Source organism: Phyllobates terribilis, unplaced genomic scaffold (genome assembly GCF_046119375.1).
Source record: "Phyllobates terribilis strain yellow unplaced genomic scaffold, ASM4611937v1 Scaffold_11__3_contigs__length_659146591, whole genome shotgun sequence".
Classification (NCBI taxonomy): Eukaryota; Metazoa; Chordata; class Amphibia; order Anura; family Dendrobatidae; genus Phyllobates; species Phyllobates terribilis.
The window spans coordinates 532,799,327-532,814,102 of NW_027362771.1; the positions used below are offsets into that span (position 1 = coordinate 532,799,327).

At 46.5% G+C, this 14,776-nt stretch overlaps 1 protein-coding gene across 2 annotated transcripts in view; it reads left to right on the top strand.

Moving 5' to 3' along the window:
- The first annotated feature begins 1,716 nt into the window (after positions 1–1,716).
- OGDH (oxoglutarate dehydrogenase) overlaps positions 1,717–14,776 on the top strand; it is a 65,346-nt gene continuing 52,286 nt past the window's right edge. For both annotated transcript variants that reach the window (XM_073653769.1, XM_073653768.1), the window contains exon 1: positions 1,717–1,845. The gene's annotated coding sequence lies outside the window, so the exon portion shown is untranslated. The remainder of the gene's footprint in view (positions 1,846–14,776) is intronic.

The window sequence follows — 14,776 nt, forward strand, 5'->3', positions numbered from 1 at the left end:
TCTGTGTCCTATTTCTTCCACTACTGGCGCCCTGGATCTACTGCTCGGAACCCCCACTAGTCCTATGAACTCAGTCCTGTTTAGGCCCATTTCCTTTGGCGTTTAGCAAGCTCAGGGTTTCTCATGGCACCTTGTCCTATCCAAGGGCCCCTTTCTCTGTGGAATGCCACTCTGTCACTTCTTCGGTCACTTCAAGGTCTTGCTACTCTCCTGTCCCTTAGTTTTCTTTCTCCGTAGTTCACCCAAAACGGCAGCACTGCTCACAAACACTTCCTACTTGTACTTAAACTTGGCCCTATCTATCTACAGGAAGTAGCCACTTGCCCTAACACTAATCCCCTCCCACTATGGGCTAGTCCCAACATTAACTCTATCTTACCCTAATGTTGCTACCGAACTACAGTCAACTACCTTATACTACCTACCCTATGCACTAAGCCCTAAACTATGTCTTATTCTATACTGTACACTACTAACATTATACATACCATATCACAATACATTACAACACAATATACTGTATTTTGCGGACTATAAGATGCACCGGACCATAAGATGCACTTTAAATTTAAAGGAGGAAAATATGAATTTTATTTTTTTAAATGTGTCAAATGGAGATCCGTCTTAGGCCCCGTCCGCTGTATCAGTATTTGGTCAGTATTTTTTCTCAGGGGTGGGAGCCAAAACCAGGTGAGGAACAGTCAGAGAAAAGGTATAATAGAAACAAGTCACCAATTCTGCATTTATCACCCACTCCTGGTTTTGGCTCCCACTTCTGAGAAAAAATACTGACCGAATACTGACCAAATACTGATAGTGGGGCCGTGGCCTTATAGTCTGAACGGAGCTCACTGGCGGGAATCGGGGGGGGCCGCGGTGGAGCGAGATCACAAGAGGCAGTGTCGCTGCTGCATGAATCCGGTGGCGGCAGGAGTGGAGTAAAGCTGTGGGACTTGGGCAGGGAGGAGGGGGTGTCCTGGCGGTGCGAGGCAGGGCAGAAGCCATTGATCTCCTGGCGGTGGGCTTCAATAAAATGTCAGGGATACAGGCAAGAGCTCTGCAACATTGATCTCTCGGCAGTGGGCTTCAGGAAAATGGCCCTCCGGCGCATGCGCAGATTGAGATCTCGGTTCGTCATTGAGCAGAGATCTAAATCTGGGCATGCGCTGCCTCTGGCGGCCATTTTCCTGAAGCCCACTGCTGGGAGAACAATGTGCAGAGCGGGGACTGCACTCCTGCCTGCACCGCTGACATTTTCTTGAAGCCCACTGCCAGGAGATCAATGGCTCCTGCCTCGCACCGCCGGGACACCCCTCCTCCCTGCCCAGGGCCCGCAGCGTCACCCTACTCCTGCCGCCATCGGTTACCCTGCCTCCTGTGACCCCGCTCCACCGCCGCCCTCCACCATTTTCCTCCCAAATTTAGTGGGGGAAAAAGCGTGCTGTATTTTGGGGCTGAGTTTTCCCAGATGACTTCTTCATATCTTGAAATATAAATGTTTTCACAGCAGATGTCAGCAAGAACAAAAACAGCCTGGAACAAAACTTTACACCCCCTGACCGGTCCCTGGATCTCAGGCTAAAAATACACCATCTACAGGCAACTCAAAGAAGTTCTTAGTTTACTTTGTCTTTGTTAACAAAGTTTTAATTTCTTGAATGGAAAAAAAACAAAAACGTAATGAGGCGTGGAAAGGTGCGTCATGCTGCAGGGGCGTGGCCATGTGCGTAATATTCGGCAGGGCGTGTCGTTCTGTTCTCAGGCCGCGCCCTCCAGCTTTCTCAGCCATTCGTCGGGCGGGAGCCGGACGGAGCGGACGGCAGTGGCTGCTTTCTGCAAGCCAAGGTGAGCTGGGCCTGCTACGGCGGGATGGCTAATAGCTCGTTATTAAAGGCAGGGTGTTGGCTATGATATGACGTCAGCGGCGGGGATCCGGGCCATAGCTTCTTCTAACTCCCCGCCGGTGTTATTCAGGCTTAGGGCCAATCAAAAGAGGCTTTACAGAAACTGCTTTGATACGGCCTCAGCGATTGGAGGAGAGAAAGACCTGTGGGAGGGGATTTAACTGCAGCAGAGCGGGGTTGTGTGTCCAAGGCTGCTGCGAGGTCAAGTTAGGTGGGCCCGTGCAAGCATGCTGTATAGGCAGGGCGTTACTTCTAGAGTCACTTTGCCCCTTGTGTGAGCAGCAGAGGTGGCGGTGCCCTCCTGATCGGTTGACTGCAAACTCTGGCATTTCTTACAAGGAGATCTGCAACTTCCAGCCTCCCATGGTAGTTTCAGAAGTGTCCACCCCTCCTGGATAGCTCCTGTGCCTGCTCTGTAGGCATGTGCTGTACTAGAGGGTGGGCAATGACATGGGACCATAACATTAGTTGCATGACTACAAAAGTGTAGAAGTTGCATTGTGGATATGGTGACCCCCACCACCAATAGCCTGGGCCTAAAGTTGTGACCTAGTGAGCCCAGCTGTATGGATCCAGGGTGGAGGGTACGCCTAATGCCTTATAGTGAATGCAGCCCCCCAAAATTCATGTATTGGCTATAGATTTAATCTCATAGGTTGCAGTTCTGACTTGACCGGTGTCGGTTTGTCCCCCCCCTTGACTGACAGGGGTCTGGAGAAATCCACTTTCTGGTTCTCGGGTCACTCTCAAATGCCATCAGAGACCGGAACCATGTGAGACTGCGACCGTGCTGTGATTTTTCTTTTACAAAGCCATAATGCATCTCTCAAAAAAAAAAAAAAAGTTGTTACAGCAAGTTGTGGAGCAGTGGCATGAACTTTTTTTGGCGTGTGACTTAACCCTTTCACTTTTGCATCGGACAGTGGGAGGCGCTGCTGACGTGTTGGTGGCCAGATATTGGCTGCTCTTGTGCATCCTTTTCTAACAGGACAGGTGGACAACACCTGCAGCTAGGCACAAGACCTGTCAAGTGGTCGTCTGTGCCTCGTCATCTGCGCCTCTCACTTCTTGATGCAGGAGAGCGAAGCGTCTAGTAATGACCCTTTTAGGGTATCTGCACATGACCTCTTTCGGTTGGGTCCACTCCTTAACCCTCCTGAGAAAGCACTAAATAAACACTCTAAAGTTCAGGATTTCCATTTCCTTTGCAAATACGAAGGAAATCCTGAAAACATGATCTGTTGGAGGAAGTGCTGTGGAGTTGGTATAAAATGGTCCGACCCCTAAAATGTATAATAAATTGGGTACAATGGTTCAATGCAGGATGTGCTTAATATTTTTTCTTAAGAATTTGGGAAAACAGAGCTGTGGAGTCTGAGTCAGGGAAATTGAGGAGTCGGAGATTTGGCTTACCAACTCCACTCCTGGTTGGAGGGCTGTGAGGACTGGAGTTGGGGAACTCTGCTGTAAGGCGAGAACATGCGCCCTGCAGTGTAGAGACCACTTGCTGTTCATATGTTCAGGCTTTTGAGCTTATTATAAACCGCTTCAGTTTATTGGGCATTCATCCTGTTCTAATTACTAACTGTGGATGCAGAAGTGAGAGGTGCTGGATAACTCTTTAATGAGTGTATCCTCCTGTAGTCCCCAAAATTCAGTGATGTTATAATCATCCAGTCAGTCCCCCGTTGGATGTGAGCGTTATATCGGTGTCCTTCTAATTTTTTAGTGCAACAATTAAATTAATTTACAGTGGTGGATTTTTCCACAGCAAGTGTCCTATTAGAAGCGTCCAGGATAAAGATCCAGTGCACTTGGATATTCTCCGGAGATTTCTCAGTGTCGCGCTACTTGTGGTACTTGCCATTGTGCAGTTACGTTTGCAGGACAGTGTGTGAGCGCTGGACATTGCAGTGTCCTTCCTCAGGAAGACAGGAGAACTTCCCTCATAATCTGATAAACGTTTGACGTTCAGCAGAAGCTCTGTACTAATGAATGTAGCAACAGGAGGTGTATGGTAGGAGAGGATAGAAATCTATGGGTGCCCAATTATAAGGCTAATACAACTCAAAGGTTGGGCAGAACCATAGCATAGACTTAAAGGGGTATTCCCATCTCCAAGATCCTATCCCAATATGTAGAAGGTGTAATAATATTACTAAATACTTCCAGTTAGAAATGTAGCATAGTTCTTCTGATTAGCTTTGTCACTTACCCCATGTGAAGGGCATTGCAGTAGCTTAGATATCCATGGTTACAACCACTAACAACTAACTATAACTATGAGAGTGGTCGTAACCATGGATATCTAAGCTACTGCAATGCCCTTCACATGGGGTAAGTGACAAAGCTAATCAGAATAACTGTGCTACATTTCTAATTGAAAGTATGTCATAATTTTATTATTACACCTACTACATATTGGGATAGGTTCTTGGAGATGGGAATGCCCATTTATATATGCTTAAAATTGCAATCTGCTTGTAAATACAAGCAACTTTGCAATTTACTTTTTATTAACAATCCTCTCCATTCTCAAGACCGGAGGGATTATCTTGTATACAGTTACTGGTTACTTTTTTGGGGGGTTTGAGTGGTCTGTTACCTAGGTAAGGAATTGCTTGCAGGTTCTGTGTTTTAGTGCCCACCTGCAGCACTCTGGAGCCCCCGGATCATTGGATCCGACCAGCCTCAGTTCCCCTCCCTGGGTTTCTCCCATACTATAGAGACAAAGCTGCCTCTGCTAGCGCATGGGGAGAGAGCACGCAGTTTGGACCAGCGGCCTGACCTGTTGGTCCGATCTGTCAAGCTTCAGGAGCGCAGCCCTTCCCAGCAGCTAGGAAGTCAGGATCGGTGTGCACCAGAGGAGAAATTGAGACAAGCCCTTTAAAGGAGCGTTCACACATCTTCAGTCATCATTGAAACTTTCTTCCTGAAAGTGGTAATTGTTAAACCATTTAATGGAATCCGTTCCCATTTCCTCTTAAAATAAAATAAGCACCAGTAAATATGTGATTGATTTGTCCTTTTTCAGATTGGGACATGTTCTCTCCTGCTGATTCTTGGTGGAGCGGCTTTCACACGTCAGTGATATTTGATAGGCGGATTTTCCCTCAGGTGCCGCTCTATAGCTGTACAGTGACATCCATTGCATGTGGACCTCTATCTAAACTTTCAAAGCTTTATTTAACACATTATAAGTCTCAAACATCCTGTAAATCAAAGGGTGTCCCTTACCGATTGTTCAAACGATTGTGCAAGAGCGTGCACTCCGCTCAATAGAAAGCTTGTGTCATCATACACTGCTATGTGCACGCTTTTGAAAGCCTTCTCACCACCCGATGCCAGTGACTCACAGGTCTCTCACTATACCCACACACTCAAGGAGAGACCTGTCACTCAAGGGCATCAGGCCGGCTTTTAAACCCCTCAATGTTGATTCAAACATACATGACAGAAATCACCCAGCCAGTGTCTGAGACATGATGCTTGTGGTTCAGGCAGCATGCAACAGCTGTTAGGTTCCCTTATAGGCCTAATAAACACATATATATGCACAGCCTTCAGTTCTTTGTTCTCTAGATGCCTCTGTATTAAATAGTGCAGTAGAAGCAAACCTCCAGCCTGACAAAGGCCAAAAGAACAAGCTTTTAACTTTTTTTTCTTGCATCTGCCATGACAGGCGTATGGTTACATTTATTGTGTGCGCTGCCAGTTTTCCAGGTACATACAGCAAACTGACACTACATAATGTGAATACAGGCATATATGGGAAAGCTGGGGGACAAATAACAGTTGCATGAGACTGATAACGCTCCAGATTTTCTGTGCAATTTCTGGTTGGAAAATGTCATTGTGTGAAGGTATGTTCAGATTTTTCTCAATTTGTATTTTAGTACTAGCTAAATAGATGAGATTTCAGCAAACCCTTTGCTAAGCAAAATGGCATCAAAATCCCCATGTATGGGTAGGTGCACACACGTTGTGTGTTTTCTGCACCAAATCTGCTGATAACTTTTCTCTAGCAGATTAGCTGCGTCAAAAACGCACATATTTTGGTGCATATTTTTGACCACCATTACTTCCTATGGGTGAAAAACGCAGCAAAGTACGCGACAAAATACGCGCTTTTCTGCTGAAAGAAGTGACATGTTTTTCTAATCACTGAAAATACACAAAAAAAGCAACATGTGGGAACAGTGAATTCTGGTTTCTCATACAATTTGCTGGTACTTACCCTAAGGCTATGTTCACACACGTTGTGTTATGCTGCGTGTTTGCAGCAGATTTTTATGTAAATTTTCAGCTTTGTCTAGCAGTACCAGCAAAGTCTATGAGAAACCAGAATTCACTGTCCCCACATGTTGCTTTTTTGTTTGCTGCGTATTTTCAGTGATTAGAAAAACGCTGAAAGAAGTGACATGTCAAAAATACGCAGCAAATACGCGCGTTTTTTACGCAGCTAATCTCCTGCCAGGGAAAAGTTATCAGCAGATTTGGTGCAGAAAAAACACAACGTGTGTGCACTTACCCTAACACCTGAAGATTTTGATGCAGGTGCAAAGGGTTAAAGCTACTGCAAATCCGCAGCTTTTCTGCAACAAAATTAATACTAGATTTGATGCAAATCACGTAATATTTGGACACTGAATAGAAGCCCTGGGAACCGCCTCTTACATACATACAGGCTCCTTGCTGATGTTGTGCTTGGTGGGATTTGAACCCAGGACCCCAATGCTGCCAGGCTGCAGTGCTAACGACTGAGCCACCATGCTGCCCATAGTTGTTCCAGTTTGGTGCAGAATCCCAGTGTTCCCAGTTTTCACAGTTACTAATTTCATCTCATTCTATACTACGCACTTTCTGAAGGAAAAATCATCCAAGGCTTTCTGTGCACTTGCGATATTGGAACCATGAGAGATCGGCTGTACAATGGATCTTGATACTTGACTGTACTCGCACACTCTTTCTTTACTGGTTCAGTTAGGTATACGATTTAGGAGGGTGTGCAGTCTGCTGTGTGTGCCAACTACCTTACCCAGAGAGAATGTAAATGATAAGAAAGGGTCAATTATCAAATAGTATTAGGAGAAGACCATGCCGAAAGCTCTTTACACGAACAGTGCAGTAGCTTAGAGGTCGTCATGAGAGGCTGGGAGTTGTAGTTTCACAACAATGCACCAGATAAAGATGGTCTGCTTATAGAAGTGCTGCAGTCCATGCTGCATGTGGGCACACTGTTGGCGCAGCTCCATTTGGCATCATGTCTTTCTTCCCTGTTTTGCTAGTGAAGAAGGTGGTGTGTGCTCCTCATAAGGACTGGGTGTAGCAGGGTCGGACTGGTTTGTACAGGGAACTCCAGGAATGTTTGGTTACAAATGGTTAGTTGTTAGACATGATGCTTGTATAATGAATAGGGACTGTCATAAATGTACAAGTATGCGTGTAAGAATGCGATATGTGGAGACTGCAGGGACTGAGCTGGTGATTTCTAGCACAGCGCCTTTCGAAGATGGTTTCCAGGTTATTAGCTGTCCCTGACACGGTGTTGGGTAAGATTTGAAATTTGGCATGACAGGAGAGTTGAATCCCCACTTACTTAGCAAACATCATCTCCATTCTCAAGAACGGAGGGATTTTGAATTCTATTGTTTATTGCTCGTTGTCTAGGTTACCAGCCACTGATGCAGTCTATCAGTGGTGACTGGAATCTGAAGCGAGGCAGTGCTTACAAGCTCTATGCTATAGAGCTTGTAAGTGCTGCTCTGGGGCTGGCAGCGGCCAGCTTCAGTGCTCGTGCTCTTCCGATGCTGACTCGTATAACCGCATCGGGTAGTACAGTCATTCAGGAGCTCACCACCATCAGACTAGCAGGGATGCTCGGGAGCGGAGCGATCCTGAAAATCAATCATGTGACAACCCCTTCAACATGGAATCCAAATCATGACAAATTTTATTTTGAAAAATAAGTGTGAGGCCATTTTACGCTTTGCCCCCGATTTATTAAGACTGGTGTTGCGTACACTAGTCTTAATGAGGGGCGTGCATACCGAATTCATTTAGAGGCGAACACCACTTAATAAATTTATCGCATCTTCTCAACTATGTGCGCCTTCATGTGCCTCGCCAGAAATTGTATTCTATTCAGTGACTGGATTAACATTTCTGAGCAAATAAACGCTACAATAATCAATGAACTTGATTATAGTCCCAGCCCATTCTACTCTGGCCCTTCCCCAGCCCTGACCAGCTGCCCTAAAACTGCTGTAAAAATGCCAAAAATCACATGTACTGCCTTTCATAGTGTTTTATGCCAGTCGTAAACACTTTGATGTATTGGTCCTTTTACGTTTTGTATTGTTCTTATTCCAAATTTTACTATTTTGTAGTGAACAGGACCCAATGGGTCGCACTATAACCGATGAGAGTGAACCTGTCGGAGATGTCATTAGTCGTCACTAAGGACGTTTTCCACATGTGCGTTTTGCAGACCCAGACTGGGCGAGTTTTGGGGCAGTGGAAATATGAATGTAGAAGCGATGATCTGAAATGTCTGGGGAAATGTATCACACCTTGTACGCCAGGTATAATTCCTCTGTAGGGAATCCAGCTCCGGCTTGGCCTGTGCCCTTGAGTCCTGTGTATGTCCTTCCCCTGAAGGTCAGGACTATGTTCCCTGTGCCAGCACAGCCCTGCACGAGCAAACAGGTTGTGCACTGGTTCCTGACGCACGTCCCATCAGTACAGACTGCTGTTACCGACCTATAGACCAGCACATGCAAACCTGAGACTGGTGTAAACCGGGTATGTTACTTGTAGTGGCTGCCGTGCGGAGACACAATCTAAACCTGCAGAGTAATCCCATCGGAGCGGCACACATGGGTGGTTATAGTGACGGCAGCATTATACATACCTGTGAAAGAAACCATAATTCCTTCTCGGGTTTCAATGTAAAGGAGGAGAATATAATCTCAATCTTCCTGATAATCTCTGTATTCCGCAGGTCTCTACCATTCCGAGAGTATATTACATTAGTGCTAAACTGCGTTATGGCACAAGAAGTATATGGGTTACTGCAGGATGAAGGGATCGGGGTGTGATGACAAATGTAAGAAAGGGAAAAAAGATTAAGATGATGGGCCTGCCTAAACAATGGGGCACATTAGACAAAACTTGGGGTTCATGCACACTGGCCGTTCTTAGGAACAGGTTGCCAATCACGCTAGTTCGTGGTGTAAAATGATTTTTAAAGAGATTGTCCAATGAAAATAAGTTATCTCTTAGGAAAGGTGATCAGTGGGGGTCTTACCACCGGGACCTGCACCGATTGGCAGAACACGGCACTTCTGTCCTCATTAGGATGGAGTTGTAGTGCGCATGCTCCACCCCCACTCCATACATTCTCTATGGGGCTACCAGAAAAAAGTCGAGCGCAGCCCCATAGGGTTCAATACAGGTTTACTATCGCCGTACACGTACTGACCTGAAGAATCGAGTTACCAGGTCGTTCATACTGCACAATGAACGCCGTAAAAGCAAAAATCTGTAATCAATGGCGGAATTGCTTTTTTTTTTTTTTTTTCTTCACAATTTCACCCCATTTGGAGCATTTTCCCGTCTTTCAGTACATGATACCGTAAAATGAATGGAGTCATTCAAAGCTACAACTCGCCCCGTAAGGCAGGTCCTCGTGACAGAAAAATAAAATAAAAAGTTATGGCTCTTGGAAGAAGGGAAAGAAAAAGCAAAACCACAAAAAAAAAAAAATAAATAAATTGCCAGGTTCTGAAGGGGTTAAGGGCGTTGTAGGGAGGTGTGTCAGAATAAAACGGGTACACTCCTTTGCCAAGGTTTTCCCATTCTAGAAAGTTGTGAAGCTACATCTCTAACCCATAAAATAACCCACGACAGGATCCAGTGGGGTCACACACATTGGGTCGGACTATTGCTGGGCAGACACCTCTCTCTCCTGACTCCATCACACAGAAACGCTCGGCTCCACAGTTCTGTGATCTTCTGCCAAACAGAAGGATTGGTCATAATCACCAGACTTAATATGTTAGGAGGCCACCATACACATTGCATGGTTAGCTGACTCTGCCAAAATCAACTGATTAGCTATGTCGCTTACCCCATGTGCAGGGCATTGCAGTAGCTTAGGTATCCATGGTTACGATCACTCATATAGTGACAGTAAGTTAGTTGTCATAACCATGGATACCTAAGCTACTGCAATGCTCTGCACATGGGGTAAGCGACATAGCTAATCAGAAGAACTATACTACATTTATAATTGGAGATATTCGCTAATATTATTATTATTATTACACCTACTACATATTGAGATAGGATCTTGGAGATTATTATTTATTATTATAGCGCCATTTATTCCATGGCGCTTTACATGTGATAGGGATAGGGATATACATAGCAAAAACATTTACATAATCTTAACAAAACGAATCAGCGACTGGTACAGGAGGAGCGAGGACCCTGCCCGCGAGGGCTCACAGTCTACAAGGGATGGATGAGGATACAGTAGGTGAGGGTAGAGGAGGTCATGCAGTAATGTGGTGGAGCGGTGGTTACTGCAGGTTGTAGGCTTGTCGGAAGAGGTGGGTCTTCAGGTTTCTTTTGAAGGCTTCCACGGTAGGCGAGAGTCTGATGTGTTGGGGTAGAGAGTTCCAGAGTAGGGGGGAAGCACGGGAGAAATCTTGTATGCGATTGTGGGAAGAGGAGATAAGAGGGGAGTAGAGAAGGAGATCTTGTGAGGATCGGAGGTTGCGTGCAGGCATGTACCGGGAGACTAGGTCACAGATGTATGGAGGAGACAGGTTGTGGATGGCTTTGTATGCCATGGTTAGGGTTTTGAACTGGAGTCTCTGGGCAATGGGGAGCCAGTGAAGGGATTGACAGAGGGGGGAGGCCGGGGAATAGCGCAGGGACAGGTGGATTAGTCGAGCAGCAGAGTTTAGGATAGATTGGAGGGGCGCAAGAGTGTTGGAAGGGAGGCCACAGAGCAGGAGGTTGCAGTAGTCAAGACGGGAGATGATGAGGGTATGCACTAGTGTTTTTGCCGAGTCTTTGCTGAGGAATGCACGGATCCGGGAGATATTTTTGAGTTGGAGTCGGCAGGAAGTGGAAAGGGCTTGGATATGTGGTGTGAAGGAGAGATCAGAGTCCAGGATTACCCCAAGGCAGCGAGCTTGTGGGACTGGGGAGAGTAAACAGCCATTGACGTTGATGGATAGGTCAGATGAGGGATATGAATGAGAGGGTGGAAAGATGATGAACTCTGTTTTATCCATGTTGAGTTTTAGAAATCTGGCAGAGAAGAAGGATGAGATGGCGGACAGACATTGTGGGATTTTGGTTAGTAGGGAGGAGATATCGGGTCCAGAGCGGTAGATCTGTGTGTCATCAGCATAGAGGTGATACTGAAAGCCGTGAGACTCTGAGCTGTCCCAGGCCAAAGGTGTAGATGGAGAAGAGCAGAAGTCCTAGAACTGAACCTTGGGGGACACAGACAGATAGGGGGCGAGATGAGGAGGTGGTGCGTGAGTGGGAGACGCTGAATGTCCTGTCTGTTAAGTATGAGGAGATCCAAGATAGGGCCAAGTCCGTGATGCCAAGAGATGAGAGAATCTGTAGTAAGAGGGAATGGTCCACTGTGTCGAAGGCAGATGACAGGTCTAGGAGGAGGAGGACAGAATAGTGTCGCTTGGATTTGGCGTTTAGTAGGTCGTTGGTGACTTTGGTCAGGGCAGTGTCAGTCGAGTGATGCGGTCGGAAGCCAGATTGCAGGCGGTCGAAGAGGGAACAGGAGGAGTGGTGGGAGGACAGTTCAAGGTGGACATGTTGTTCTAGTAGTTTTGAGGCAAAGGGGAGAAGTGATATGGGGCGGTAGCTAGTCAGAGAGGATGGGTCAAGGGAGGGCTTTTTGAGGAAGGGTGTGATTGTGGCATGTTTGAAACACGAGGGGAAGACACCGGTTGTTAGTGACAGGTTGAAGAGGTGGGTTAGGGTTGGGATGAAGACTGTGGTAAGGTTAGGGATGAGATGGGATGGGATTGGGTCAAGTTCGCTGGTGGTGAGGTGTGATTTGGAGAGTAAAGAGGAGACTTGACCTTCTGTAATGGTGGAAAAGTGGGGTTTGGAGGAGGAAGGTTGAGTAGATATGAGGAGGGGTTGTGCGGACTTTAGGCAAAAGCTTTGTCTGATGATGTCAATCTTCTGCTTGAAGAATGTGGCAAAGTCTTCGGCTGAGATGAGAGAAGAGGGAGGAGGTGCTTGGGGACGAAGGAGAGAATTGAAAGTGTTAAATAGCTGTTTAGGGTTGTGAGACAGGGAGGATATGAGAGATGAGAAGTAGGTTTGTTTTGCTGTAGTGAGTGCGGACTTGAAAATAGTGAGGGATTGATTAAATGTGATGAAGTACTCGATGGAGTGAGACCTTTTCCATCTCCGCTCCGCAACCCTGGAGGCCTGTCGCAGTTCTTTAGTAAGTTTGGTGTGCCAGGGTTGCATGTTGATTGTGCGAGATTTGGTGTGTGTGAGAGGGGCGATCTAGTCGAGAGCTGCAGCTATTGTGGTGTTATATGAAGCGGCAGCAACATCTGCATTGTGTAAGGAATTTATGTCTGTAAGAGGGAGGAAGGATTCAGAGAGTGAGTGTAGGTCAAGGTGTTTGAGGTTCTGCGAGCATGTGTAAGTTTGTGGAGTGGGGATTGTGCACCCGGAGAGGAGAGGGTAGAGAATGTGAGGAGGTTATGGTCAGAGAGAGGGAGGGGTGAGTTAGAGAGGTTAGATAGGGAACAGAGGCGGGTGAAGATGAGGTCCAGTGTGTGGCCATCTTTATGAGTAGCTGCTGAAGACCATTGAGCAAGGCCGAAGGAGGAAGTGAGGGACAGGAACTTAGAGACAGACGAGTGGGAAGTGTCAATGGGGATGTTGAAGTCACCCATTATGATAGTGGGGATGTCAGTGGAAAGGAAGTGAAGCAGCCATGTGGTGAAGTGGTCTAAGAAAGTGGTGGCTAGCCCTGGGGGTAGGTAAATGACGGCCAGTTGGAGGTCAGAGGGGGAATAGATGCGCACACAGTGCACCTCAAAAGAGGGGAGTGTAACAGAGGGTGGCAGTGATATTTGGGTGAAAGCGCAGGTATCTGACAGGAGAAAACCTACTCCTCTGCCATGTTTGCCATTGGGGCGGGGGGTGTGGGAAAGGTGGAATCCGCCATATGAAAGTGCAGCTGGGGAGGCTGTGTCAGAGGGGGTGAGCCATGTTTCGGTGATGGCGAGGAAGGAAAGTTTGTTAGTAATGAAAAGGTCGTGGATGTAGGAAAGTTTGTTGTAGACGGAGCGAGCGTTCCATATTGCTCCTGTTGGTGCAACTGGGGAAGTGGGGATTAGTTGGATGGGTATGAGGTTAGAAGGGTTGCGACAGTTTGTGGAAGGTCGTGGATAGGAGGTAGAAGCAACTGTGGGGATATGGCAAGGAGGACCAGGATTTGGAGAGATATCTCCAGCAGTGAGGAGGAGCAGAGAAAGTGTTAGCAGGTGGGAGAGCATGAGGTGGCTGTCTGTGTTTGGAGATCCAGGATTGAATGTTGAGGAATAATTCGGAGGAGGAGGTGAGATGAATGGGGAGGATGGAGGGAGAGATGAAGAGTTTCTTACTAAGTGGAGGACTATAGAGGAAAAAGTGAGAGCTAACAGAAACATGGTTAAAAGAGAGTAAGTGGTCAAAGTGTTGGTTACCTGACTCCTGCCCTGACTAACTGCCTCTGAAATACCTGCCACTTATTTCCGAAGCCACTTGGCACAAGAAGACGCGTGCACAACCCAGCACGCTTGCACCCCTTAAAGAGCTTCTAAATATATAGGGCTCATTAAACCATCAGGTGAGGGGCATTGTGGGAGCTGCTTGTGGCTAAATTAGCAGCTGGTCATCTCACCAGGAGATGGCTGGGTGATCAAAGACAGGGCTAGGACTCTGCAGGCTCTGCAGTTTAGCACCTCTAAGCATCAGATAAAGTCTACAGTGGGGAAAGGACAGACATATGTGAGTATTGAATGGAATGGGACAGATAAAGCAGAAATATTAAGCAGAGAATTCTACCAGTGAGTTGAATCAGGGGAGCAGAGCATTAGATGGCGGCAAATACAGCAAGCAGAGGAATTGTGCAGGAAAGAGCATGTACCTGTGTGAAAAGAGAAGAAGAAGACGGGTGTTAGTCCATGGCCTCTGAAATAACTGCCACTTCTTGGAGATGGGAATACCTTTTTAAGGTTTGTCGTCATTTACAAGCCTGTAACCCTTCCCACACTATTCTTGCTTATCATATTTTAGGTGTTTAAAAATATTTGTTTTTTTTACTTACCTTATATTTTGCTTCGGGAATCTGAGGAAGTCCAGTATGAGCCCTGTAATGGATTCCCCAGGGGATGGCACGCAGTAAGGCAATTTTGGCTAGTTATACCATCATAGTGATTCTCATTCAGGGGTGTGGGAAAGCTGGGTGATAGCTGAAATGGTGACCATTTTGTTGATCACCTAGATTTCTTGATTAATGCTAATTTGTGATGGTGAATCATGTGTCTCACATAGGAGGAGTACAACGTGACTGATGTGAGTGATGACCCGGGAGTGTTCATAATTGGTTTGTTTTTAAAGACGGTCGGAGGATGCAAGAAACACAGAAGGCATATAAATTGTGATGACTGAAGTGTAGGATGTGGCTAGACCTGATCTGGAGGAATCCGTCATGTAAATGAAGTGACTGATTACTCCCCGGTATACGAGGATATTGTCCAGACCACAGACTTGAGCGTAAGGTAACACACTGAAGTCCCAGGGGGCTGGTGAAAATT